We start from the raw sequence: 11,728 nt of genomic DNA, 5'->3' as shown, positions 1-11,728 counted from the left end.
CGTTCATTTGCCGGCTGACCTATTTATACTCTGGCTGGCATATGCTTTGTGCAGCTGTACAAATGTGAATGGAGGTACTACTCACTCCCAAAGGCCACGTGCTGGTACCTGATGCTGCTGCTGCGTAATTTGCCTTGTGTGGTGCGATTAAAAGCAAGCTTGCATGCCGAGAGAGAGAGAGAAAAACTGTATTGAGGAAGGTGTATTGACTCCCCTTGGGACCACCGCACGGTCCCACTCTGCGTCGAAACGTTCATGTGGTGTTTGTTCATGACGTCGGCACCCCGAAGCACCGCAGCAAGCTGCGATGTCGGGTCCATAGACGAGAGCACGACCTCCCTCAGAACAGCACCCTAATAGGGTGCTGTTCTGTCACAACAGCACCCTATCACAACAGCACCCTATTAGGGTTATTTTTAAATGCAGCCACTGTAGTGCAGAGGCGATGCACAGTAACTTTGCTGTCAGTCAGATTTGTGTTGAGAATTCAGCACGTGAGCAACTTGTTCATATGTTGCTGCCACTAACTGATCCCGATTTGTGGCTCAGTGTGAAGGCTGTGCAAAAAGTGGTAGGCCTTTTTATTTTTATAGAATTCTTGTTGCACGGATGTCGCTTTGTTCGCAGCAGTTATGAGTTTGGTTTGTTCAATATTCTGCCCTGGTACTGCTTGGCACATGGGGCATTTACTTCCATTTATATGCACAGCACTTGTGGTGCCTGTTGTTGCTGCCATTGCGGAAAGTGGGACGAAAGCTATTTTTAAAGCCGTAGCAAGCCAAGATTTTTCACCTTGTTCTTTTTTTCGTTCTAAGGAGCTCAAGGGCCTTCGGGGAGCCATTGTAGACAATGTTATGTGCGCTAGCCTACCCTGAATAATATATTAAGACATAGCTCCCATTCCTGAGCTTGCTTTGGTTTGGATTTGGGTCCGTTCGTCTTGTCTCGTGGTTGGGGGGGGGGGTCGGGGTGAACGGTGAGTTCGGTTCTGGTCAGGGGGGTGGGGGCACAGCCGGGCAGTATGGAACTCGCACCGAAGCACCAGGACCAGGATGGTGATGATTACCCAGCACCTTGTGCCAAATGTTACGTGATGGCAAGCCCAATGAAGACAGGACTACATGACATATGGCGATGGAATGATTTATTGGCTGCGGGCCTAGTGCAAGCACTCCGTGTCGTGCCACTGCCCACTTTGTCGTCTTCTAGTTCGTGACAGTATTACTGGAAGACACAATTTGATCGGGTTCTGTTAATCATACATGTTGAAAGCCGATGGCAAGTCTCACAGGATTCGTGCATTTGCAGTTTAAATAAAGAGATATTTTAGGAGTAGAATCGGTTAGGGAAGGAGTGCTAAATACTGGCATGTGCGGAGAACGGATAACTGATGGTCCGTTTGAGCAACGGAGTGGATTCCAAGAGAAGGCAAGCCTAGCAGGTGGGAAAGGGGTAGACGACATGAGGAAGTTTGTAGGTGTGGGGTGGCTGTAGCTGGCACAAGACAGGGTCAGTGGAAGAGGCTGTTCTGTAGTGAACTGATAATAATACTTTTTATTTTCTAATGATCATGCTTTTACAGAATGCTTGCTTGCTGTGGTTGCATGCACAAAAACGTTTGCCATTTTTTCATGGTGAAAAATTTTTGGGAGAACTCTCTCTGAGGGCATGCTTGATCTCTCTTTTTATGTTTCTTCGGTCTTTTGCTCTCCATGTTGCCCTCTATGGGAGTAGGATGGCATTTCTCATGCCACTGAGAAAAAAAACCTGTGCTACCTTCGGCTCTTGCAGAGGAAAAAGGTAGTCCTCGGGCAGGCTTTCGTGGGTGATCAGCATGCTGGCAGACGATGTACAAATGGCTGAGCGTTTCACTGCTTGCGTGCATGAATCATACCACAAGCACATGCTGTCCCTGTACCCTATAGGGTTTTGGCAATGACGATAGTTACAAAGGGAGCCATACCAGTGAAATGATAGCAGCTTTGGCTACTGCCATGGCGCTCTTCAGCCAAAGCTGCCCTTGCAGCGAAAAACTGCACCATCATCATGCCAAATTTTCGCTGCTGTTTGTTCTCTTGGATTATATGTGCGCAATTACTGGTTGTAATCCAGAAGGGGTTTTTGGCAGGCTAGTTGGTGCATGAAATGCCTGTGCAGTCATGTCACGTCCGTCTTTTGCACTGTTTCCTTCTCTTAACTGCTGGTTGTAGCTTGCAGAGCATTGCCATCTGTCGGTGAATAGCGGTTGATTTAGAAGGGATTTTTCTGTAATGTAGCTCTACGTTCCTCAGTCACCTGAATGGAATGCATTTGATGGTGGCGTGACGTGAAGACCTGGAATGCAGCGGTGCTTGTGTAGTCCTGTGATGGATTTTTTTACTGTCATGTCCCAGCATTCTTGCTGGCTGTAATTCTGCAGTTGCTGTCACCAGTGACTGGGGATTCTGCAAGTTTGAAGCCTGATTGGAACCTCGGTGACAGTACTGAAACTCTCGCAGCGTTTCGCAACAGCAGGGGCAAAAAAGTTCATGTACTGACGCATTGCTGTCCTTGTGAACAAGTGATTACCATGGTGCGTGGGCTGCTGTTTTCACACGTGCCAGCCTTCCTGCTGTCATGCCGTGTCAAGTGTCAGGTATGCGTCGTTCGAAATGAGAACTGCTGTGCAGAAGCCATGGGTTAATGAACTGTAGAGAGGGGTTAAAATTTGTCATTGTCTTCTGAGGAAAACTCTGCGAGGCATAATTTGACTTGAATTAAATTGTTAAGCGGGGAAGTGGTAAGGAAATGCACCTGTCATGAGCTGGTAGTGGTGGTAGGTCTGGACCGTGAAGGTGAAATAGCCTGAAGGATGTGCTCAGAGTGGAGTGCATTTGGCAGGTGCTGTCAGGTCACGAATAGAAACATAATGGCATTCCTCAAGAGGAGAGCATATAACGGCTGCATCTTGCCAGGACTCATCTGTGGGGTAGGAACATGGAGTCAAACCAAAAAGGAGTCGAGACTAAACAGCAGATGACACGGGTAACTGGAAAGGAGAGTGATGAAAGTGATTAAAGGAGAGTGATTGAAAGTACGCTGAGGACAAATTGAAATTGGCCTGTGTCATGTCGATAGACAGCGGCAGTTTAACGACTAAAAGATCCTTCTCACCGAAAACAGAGCCTTTATAAGCCAGAAAGGGCCAAGAAACTAAACACGGGTGTCACTATTTCTAGCTGCTGATTGACACCGAACTTTTTGCGTGGAACTGAGAGGCTGTGCTACGCTGCCATTCACCTCAAAATAGCGCCCTTCTTGGTGTGGATGACAGAAGTTTGAATCGAGTGGCGGAAAAATTCCTAAATTTAGTTTTCCCAGCCATAAATGGTTTTTAGCGTGCTAGTACTTATAGTGGCCATCCCTTGCATTTGGGCGTTATGTGCTTGTCGGTTTGTCTGTCGGTCTGTTTTTCTGTCTGTCTGTCCATATGTCTGAAGCCAGTTTTGTGGCGCGCTGCTCACCTGCTCACCGGGTAGCCCACCATGTCAGGCGGCAGCTCATTTAATTGTGATGCTGCTCGGGAAGAGCAACCTAGGTCGGAACCCAAGTGTCACCGATGGCGACACCTGCCACAGCACACCTGCCTTGCGCCACTGCTCACCTGCCCATCGGGTGGCTCACTTGCCAAGATGTTGCTGATGGGCAGTTGAACAGTGGCGCAATGGCACAAGGCAGGTTCTATGGCAGGTGTAGCCATGTCGTCCTTTCGCTTTTGCATGAAAGAGCACACACACCAACAACCACCTTGAGTTAGCGCACATATGCGCATTTGGCCTAATTGTCCAAATCAACTTCTTTTTTTCTGCTGGACAGATCTTAGCACAGCCAAAAAGAGCCAGAGAATTCATTTTTAAGGCGAAATACTTTAATGCCTCATACTGTCATTAGCAGCTGTGTCGGCAGATGTGTCCGCGTTTCGGTTACGTGCCTTATATGGGCATATGCCAATCATTACTCAGTCGATACGATGGCATTCGAATGATATCGGAACGCGATTTAAGGCATTGTATGATAATTGCATGATAATTAATAACTAATTGAGTAATAACATTTCAGCAATTAGCCTAATTAACCTTTCTATTCAGACCAGATAAATAAATAAAACCGAATAGGAAATTGGTCAAGTTGGGGAATCGAACCAGGGTCTCCGCAGTGCGAGACGAGCACGCTAACCACTCCGCCATGCCAGCTCGATGGTTTGGAAAGAACAAAGGTGCATCTAGTGAATAGGTGTCTTCGTTCATTCTCATCTTCCTCCCTTCCCGTTACAGCGAGGTTCAGGTGTCCACCAAGATATGCGAGACATACATTTCCTTTCCTCAGAAACCAGTTTACCGATGAGCAAGGTCTAGAGCGAAACGGGCGATGGCGTTCTGGGGACTCCCTGGCAGCGTTGCAAGACGCTGTCGCGTTCCACTCTTAGATGCGAAGCTTAAAACATCGTAACCGCACATCAGTGACACAAGCAGCAACACCGCACTGAAGGCTTTCGCCTCCCCGCACTTTAGGTCAGCAAAGTGCCTCCCTGAATTTTTTGCTGAGAACAGTATGACTGGATGGAGTTGCCCTCAGTGTCTCTTGAAGAGATGATGGCAGAGGAGAATGGATTAGGGAACAAATAAATTAATTGTGTCCTAGTCAAAATCGTGAAGAGGGAATGAGCATGCGCAGGGAATGAAACGGAGAATGGATAGCAGCTTCTTAGGTTAAGGAGTGGATTCTACAAGCAGGTTACATAGGTCGGTAGCAAACCACAAGGCTAGGTGTTGGTACAAAGTTTGCTGGTGTAGCGCGCTTGCAGCTGGCATAGAACAGGGTTAATTGGAGGTCCATGGTCGATGCCTTTGTCCTGCTTTGAATGTATACTCTGTTTCATATACACAGCGTGCAACACATGCAGAGCTAGTGGACTGCTTTGCACTGGCTTGATCTGTGCCCCAAAAGCACTTCGTCACATGTCCTATGTACAAATGAGCATCTTTAATTGTGACAAAGCTCATGTACCGTGACTGGCAACATCCTGCACTTCATTTGACCCTTTCCCACGTTTTCGTCCTGCCATGACCACCATGATAGTGGGGGTGACAGCGAAATTGTTAAGCTTAAAACAGGCACCAGGTGGTTAAGAGCGCCAGTTAGGAGAGGTAGAATGTCGGAATCAAGTGAGCAAGCAGCTAGGGAACTCATTCACCACAGCACTCGCTCGCCACAACACTTTCAGAGACCAATGCTGACTTGCACGATGCACAAATGGAAAGAAGATGAGTGGAGCTTAACAGGTTTCACGTGACAAAGAGAAGTAAAACATGAAAGTCAAGGCAGTGAACAGAGCGTACACATTGTGGAATTGTTGCACATTGAAAAAGAGCATTCCTCTTTGAGAATCAGTGCTGACGTTGTGGAGATGTGGATGTACTTGAAAACACGTAGTGTGCATACGTGTTGATTGTGATGCGCCACTCCTTCTAGCAGACAGCAACTAACTTTCCGAACGTTGTAGTTGCTTAGTGTAGTTGTGGTATCGAAAAATTCTCAGAAATCGATGCTCAAGGCGTAGGCCTCAAGTATTGGAACCAGATGGACTACTGTTGTGCTACCTTTTTAAAGCGCATTCCTTTTTGCATCTGGGCACAAACCCCGAAGGTTCACAGCAAGAGCATCATTGTACATCTGAAATCATTAATTGTTGTTGAATTTTTCGTATGATCAGCAATGTTTGTTTTTTATTGACACATTCATTGTGGCAGTTCCGGAGCAGTAATTCATGTGCATTTCTTTGGTGTGGCATGGTTAACTGGTGAGCCATTGGTGCAGCCAGCTTTTTTTTGAGCTGCCAACATATGATCTGCACTTTTTGCTGGCTCTTTGAAACACCAGAGTTGTCCCCCACGGCTTCGTTGTGTGACTTGGTATTCATACCCGCATGGCTTGCACACACGACGCGGCCACCTGGTGACCCACGACGCAGTGAATGTGTCAAGGTAGCCGTTGTGCACTTAGTAGACGTGATATATAAAAACTCTCTCTTATTGACATATTTTCCAGGTGCAGAAAAAAAGTTCGCAATGGGCAGTTATAGTGGAACACATTACCTTGAACACATCACCTTTTATTTGAGCAGCTGTAATGTGTTGTGGTAGTGTTTATTAATTAGAATGGTGGCAGGGCATCGCGAGTAACTGTGGCTGTGCGTTTCCTTGAGCTTTTTGTGCGGGTTATTTGCTATTAGTGCAGGCAGTAATAATGAAGCTTGTAATTGCGTTTGAGGCCTAAACCGGTTTAGGACAGAGAAAAAAGAACGGTGGATGCACCATTGTCATTCAGTGCTGCTGCATTGACATCTGTTGCAACATGCATCTACATCAGGCGCATTAAGTATTTGACGAAATGTACCTGACAGCAACGATTTGCTTAATAAGAGCCCTCAGAGGAGGAGGAGGAAATACTTTTACTATAAACAATACCGTGCTTGTCTTCTTGACAGCCCCCTCGAACCTGCAAACCTGCCAGAGCAGCAGTTGTTGGTCTTGCGGGTTCGTGCCGGTCAGAGCGGTCTCAAGAAGAAGGGCTCTTGGCCCATGACCCCATTTGCCACCTCTATCTTCTCAGCACGCTCGATGAGCCGGTGCTGGTCAGTTGGCTCCATGCTTGCGAGGGCATCGTCCCAAGAGAAAGGGGTGGGATGGGTTATGGGCGGGACAATGCCGGGTGGTGTTGTGCAGGCCCAAATGGAATGATACGGTTTAGGTCGGTGTTCTTGGCAGCTCGGGTATTTGTCCGGGAAGAGGGTCGGGAACAAAAGTGTTTGTGATATAGGTTGGGATACGCATGAGTCTGAAGCTGACGCCATGCCTCAGCTTCGGCCTTGGTCAGTGTTGGGTGCGGTGGTGGCATTGTTCTTTGTGTATGGTGATACTCTGTGATGTGGGTGTAAGCTGCATTTTTTCATCGTGGAGAGTGTAGTTATTTTGGGATGCTGCTTTAAATTAAAGTCCACCATTGTCAACGTACGACTGACATTGTCCTCTTTGTAACCCCTTTGTTTTGTGGAAGCTGTGTTGAGCATTACAGGCTGCTGCGTCATTCTTGTTTACTTGGAATCAGTGTTTGTGTTTTTTGAGCAAATGGTTAAGACTTTTCTGCTCCTTATGATATATTTGCGTCTTAGATTGCTGGTTATGGGATCAGCTCTATAAAGGCAGGTTGTGATGAGTTCGACTTATGTTTGCTTCTACCTCACTGCAATTTGTGAAACCACCATATATCACAGCTTGTTTAATCTGCTACTGCTAGCACACATCATCTGGTTGACTGATTTTTTTTTATTTGCTGTTTGCCATACTTGCTTCCTAAACTTCAGCACATCTCTTCTTTGGGTATTCACCGTTGCTTAGAGTAAAAGCAGCTCATTTTCAAGTGTGATGTGTCTCAAAGCACGTTTGAGTTTGCCACTGCTTCAGGTGTGGGGTGCTAAGGTGTTTTGAAGCTGAAAATAAAGAAACATCGTTATCATAGACGTACGCCAACAAGGGCAAGGGGGGCAGCGGCCCCCTAATAGACGAAGGGAGCCACAAATTTTCTGTCGTATTGTTCTTTGCTATCCAGAAGACATGAACTGGCTATCATGAACTTTGCCCCCGCCCCCTGTTATGGAAAGACCTGCGCACGCTTATGATTGTTATTCACCTTCCATATTTTCACATGCTGGCTGCCTTTGTGGCAGGTGTGAACTTGATTCATCTTGCTTGATTCATTCAATTTGCTTGATTCATCAACCGATTCGAATCGAGCTGGCTTTAGGTAGATCATTAATGTGCCTTTTAACCACAGAGAGGCCCGCACGGTGGTTTTAAATTTTCAAGTACAGAGCACCTTTTTTTTTTTTTTTGCGGAATAGCGAATGCAGGGACAGAAAAAATAAACCCTCATCTGCCCAAAACAAGTACAGGGATTTCCATTACTTTCTTAACATTTGCAAAAAGCACTGACTTTGAGTACACAAGACAAACATGCATGCGTGCAGGTACCAGGCAGAAACGTTGCCTGCAAATAACGTTGAATTGCAGGTTTGTTGTGCTCATGTGATGGGGCAGGTGGAACATATGTTTGGATAAGAGGTGCCCAGACACGGGGGCACTTCTGGATTCTTCAGTGAGCGACAGGAAATGCAGTGACATCATGCCACAGTGAAACGTAGCCATGCAGAAATTGGCACGTGATGCTCATGTAGATAGCAAGGTTCTTGTCGTACTGAAACACTAGGCTGGATCTGCCGAAGTTCAATCACTGGTGTAAAACTGACAGCTCATCAAAGATGCCAGAACAGAGTGAGGTGGGGTCGCCCCCTAACATTTCTACAAAGGGGGCAGCACCCCCGTAATGCCAGCTGTTTGCGCTGATATCAGATTCCTCCATTTAATTTCGAGGATGTTACCAGTGAGAAGCTAGCGTGGCTCAGCTACTAGGCTTCATTGGGGCTTAAAGCTTTTTCTTTTGAGCCACCTCAAGCAGTCATGTCCCCACAGAAGTCGTTGAACGATTGGCCGTAGTTCAAGAGCATGATTAGCAGAATTGAAACACAGTAGGTGCGAACTTTTTAATGCATTCAGTTACTTCTCTTGTGTACATCTTTAAAAAGCTTGCTCCACTTCATCTTAAGTTTTGTATGCATTGAACAGTGCGAAAGGGCAAAAGTATTAACAAAGAATGAGATTGCTTAAGTGGTGTGGTTTGTGATCTGGCAGCTGCAAAAGTAGCAGATCAATTTTTCCGTTGGCCGTGAAGCTACACCGGTGGATCATAGAGCCACGGTGATGGAAACCAGTGTGTGTAGATGAAAGCCTAATCTGCATATATTGTTGTGTTGTGGAGCTGCTGTTATCTGTTGATCTAATAACAGATCACACTCTTGCTCATCAATGATGAAAACAAAACCATACACCATATAACCCGGGGTACCTCCCAGGTACAAGAGCACACACTCTCTCGAATGTCTTTGTCGCTATGCCACTGTATTGCGGGCAGGCAAAGCTCTTTGGTTTCTCCAATTGGCACAAAACAGCCACAGCATTGCTCGGTCACCAGAACGTCAGCCCAGGAACCCCCCCCACGCGGAGTTTCCCGCGGTGGGGCCAGGGTTCGCAGGACGCTTGTTTAGCCGCTCGGAGTGATGGATCGGACCGCTTGAAGTGCTTGACAGGCACCCTGCAGTAGTCAGACTCAAAACAAACTTAAGTGGGGCATGCAGGTGCTCGCTGGGTGCGCCGCAAAGCCTCAGCGGCACACTCATGTTAGGTTTTGCCAGAAAGCTAAGCTCGACATGGATGCTGCACAACTGGGGTACATGACTGCATCCACCTGCCAGGATGATGATATGTAATTCAATGTACTGCTGTCGGTTTTGAAGTGCCATTGAAGCTTTTTTTTTTCCTTGAATTTGTTTTGGAGCCTTGTTCACCAAGCTCGATGTCTCATTGGAAAGGATGTCACCTTGTGGACGGATAGAAATCATATGCGCACACTAATCCTCACAACGGGCTTGTGTTTCTCTCGCTTAGGCACTTGGAGGCCCTTGAAAGCAGGGTCCTTTTGTTGAAGGGTGCACAGTGGGGCCTTGCAAGGCATAAGTGCTGCGCCTTTTCCACAAAGGCCTGGGAGATGAAGGTGGCCAGTGATGTTCCAAGCTGTAACTGAGAATTCCCTTAAAGAGAACCGCAGTTCCGTATTTCAGGCTCGTTTTCTCTGCTGCAGCTTGCAGAGTCTACTACTTTGGAACAAGTGATACAGTGTTGTTCTTAAAATTCCTTGAAACTCCGTAAAAAATACTCTTTTTGCCAAATTTTACCTCTCAAATTTCTCGAGAAAGAGAAAATTCCCTGAGCGGGACATAACTAAAGTTGGCCACTCAATAGCGTTTCAATTCCTAAAGAACAGTCTTTGAAAAGCTGCAATTTTAGCCATGGAGCATGGAGAACCAAAGGCATGCAAGGGAAAAAATAGTTGCTGGTACTTAGGAACATTTTATAATATGTAAAAAGGAACCTGCCTAGATTTACTTTGCCGAGTATGTGTTGACATATTTTGGTCAGGTCTTAAGAAAACACAGCAGTAGCAGTAGATGCTCTTGGTGACACAACAATGAACGAAATCTCTACCTGCTGATGGAAAAGTTAACAGCAGTTTTCACAGAAGACGTAAACGAAAATATATTTGCAGGCTCTACTAATTAATCAGTTACTCTACTTCTGTTTTGAAACTTTCAGTTGCGACTACATTCGTGCCTCGTTAATACAGATGACTCCAATTGTGAACAGTTTTTCAGTAGACCAAACTTCTTCAATGCATTTACGTCTCGTTAGTATGTAAACTCGCTCTCTGGACAATGTACAGGGGGTAAATGCATAGAGTCCATTGGGTGTCATGTGTTTTGTCGCATTATGATGGGCAGTGATGAGAACAAAATCTTTACTACCACAACGAGATGTTGCATTTTCTGCATTTTGAATACAGGTCAACAGAGCAATGCAGTGTAAAAGTGCGAACGAATGACTGGTGGCCCTATTACTTTTTTTTTGTTTCATGCTATTTATAGTGTAAAGTTGCAGAGTCGACGCCTTTACCATTTGCCGTATTGCATGAATGGCTGTGGAGAAAACTTTCTGCAGTTTTCGCTACTTAGAATGCCTAATTGAGCAGCTCTCAGCCGACTGATTCGTGGGGTCACATAATGTGAACAGTCATAGCAGGAGGTGGGCCATCATAAAATGCAGTAAAGAGTATCACATAAACGAGGTGCGTGATGCTGCGCTACATTACTTAAGCTATAATGGCCGACCATGATAATGGGCTTGGAGCTCCAAAAATTGTGTCTAATTTCAACTTCTCTGACCACCACCATGCACAGAAGCTGACCATAATCATAACCTTTTTTTTTTTCCTGAATATTTTTTCTTCATGATTCGTTATTGCAGACGTCTCGCTTTATGCACAATTTTGCGCCGGAACTAAAGTGTCCGTATTTATGAGGCACAACTTTACTTGTAAGCAGCGAGTGATTGCACTGTGTAGCTACATTGCTGTATAGTTGTGACTTTGGGAAGGCCTTCGAGGAGTGACATGACACTGTCAGTGCACGTTCATGGTAGGTTATTTGACTAGCGGCGTGATTAGTTGTGTTATACAAATTCAGCGAGGGAGCCCTGATAAATGACCTGTGTTATGGTTTATATATGATGGCCAGGCTACGGCTGTTAATACATAGCCTGTTGGCTATGTTTTGAAGCTATGGTGCTGTTTCAGATTGTCGCCTTATGATGAGAGCTGCACAATACTGTGACATAGCAAAGAGTCTTCACTAGTTATGAGGCTAGGTGTACCCTTTGCTGCAGTCCCATGCAAGGGTTGCAAGGAGAGTCCCTCATTGTGTTCCAGTGATCAGATATGCAGTAAAAACTGATCAATAATTAGTCGGTTTTTTTTAAACGTGTCTGCTCACATGACCATGAGCTGTTGCCAGGAGAGCGGCAGGAGCAGCAGCTGTTAACGTGCTATAGAAATTGCTTACCTGTGTGCAGCACGGCGGGTTTGCAGGTTTTGAGCTGGCATACTGCGACCTCAGCACAGCGGTACGAAAGCATATACTGTGCGAGTTCTGAAAGCATCCCTGTGCACTCACAACAGTTAATGA

General features: G+C 46.0%; 1 protein-coding gene across 2 annotated transcripts in view; it reads left to right on the top strand.

Annotated features, from left to right (window-relative positions):
* The window catches only part of wts (serine/threonine-protein kinase warts), a 95,580-nt gene that overhangs the window by 16,790 nt on the left and 67,062 nt on the right, over window positions 1-11,728 (top strand). The window lies entirely within an intron of this gene.

The sequence above is a fragment of the Amblyomma mixtum genome, chromosome 2 (assembly GCF_055824585.1).
Source record: "Amblyomma mixtum isolate Tamu chromosome 2, ASM5582458v1, whole genome shotgun sequence".
NCBI lineage: Eukaryota > Metazoa > Arthropoda > Arachnida > Ixodida > Ixodidae > Amblyomma > Amblyomma mixtum.
This window is presented reverse-complemented; position numbering and strand designations above follow the sequence as displayed.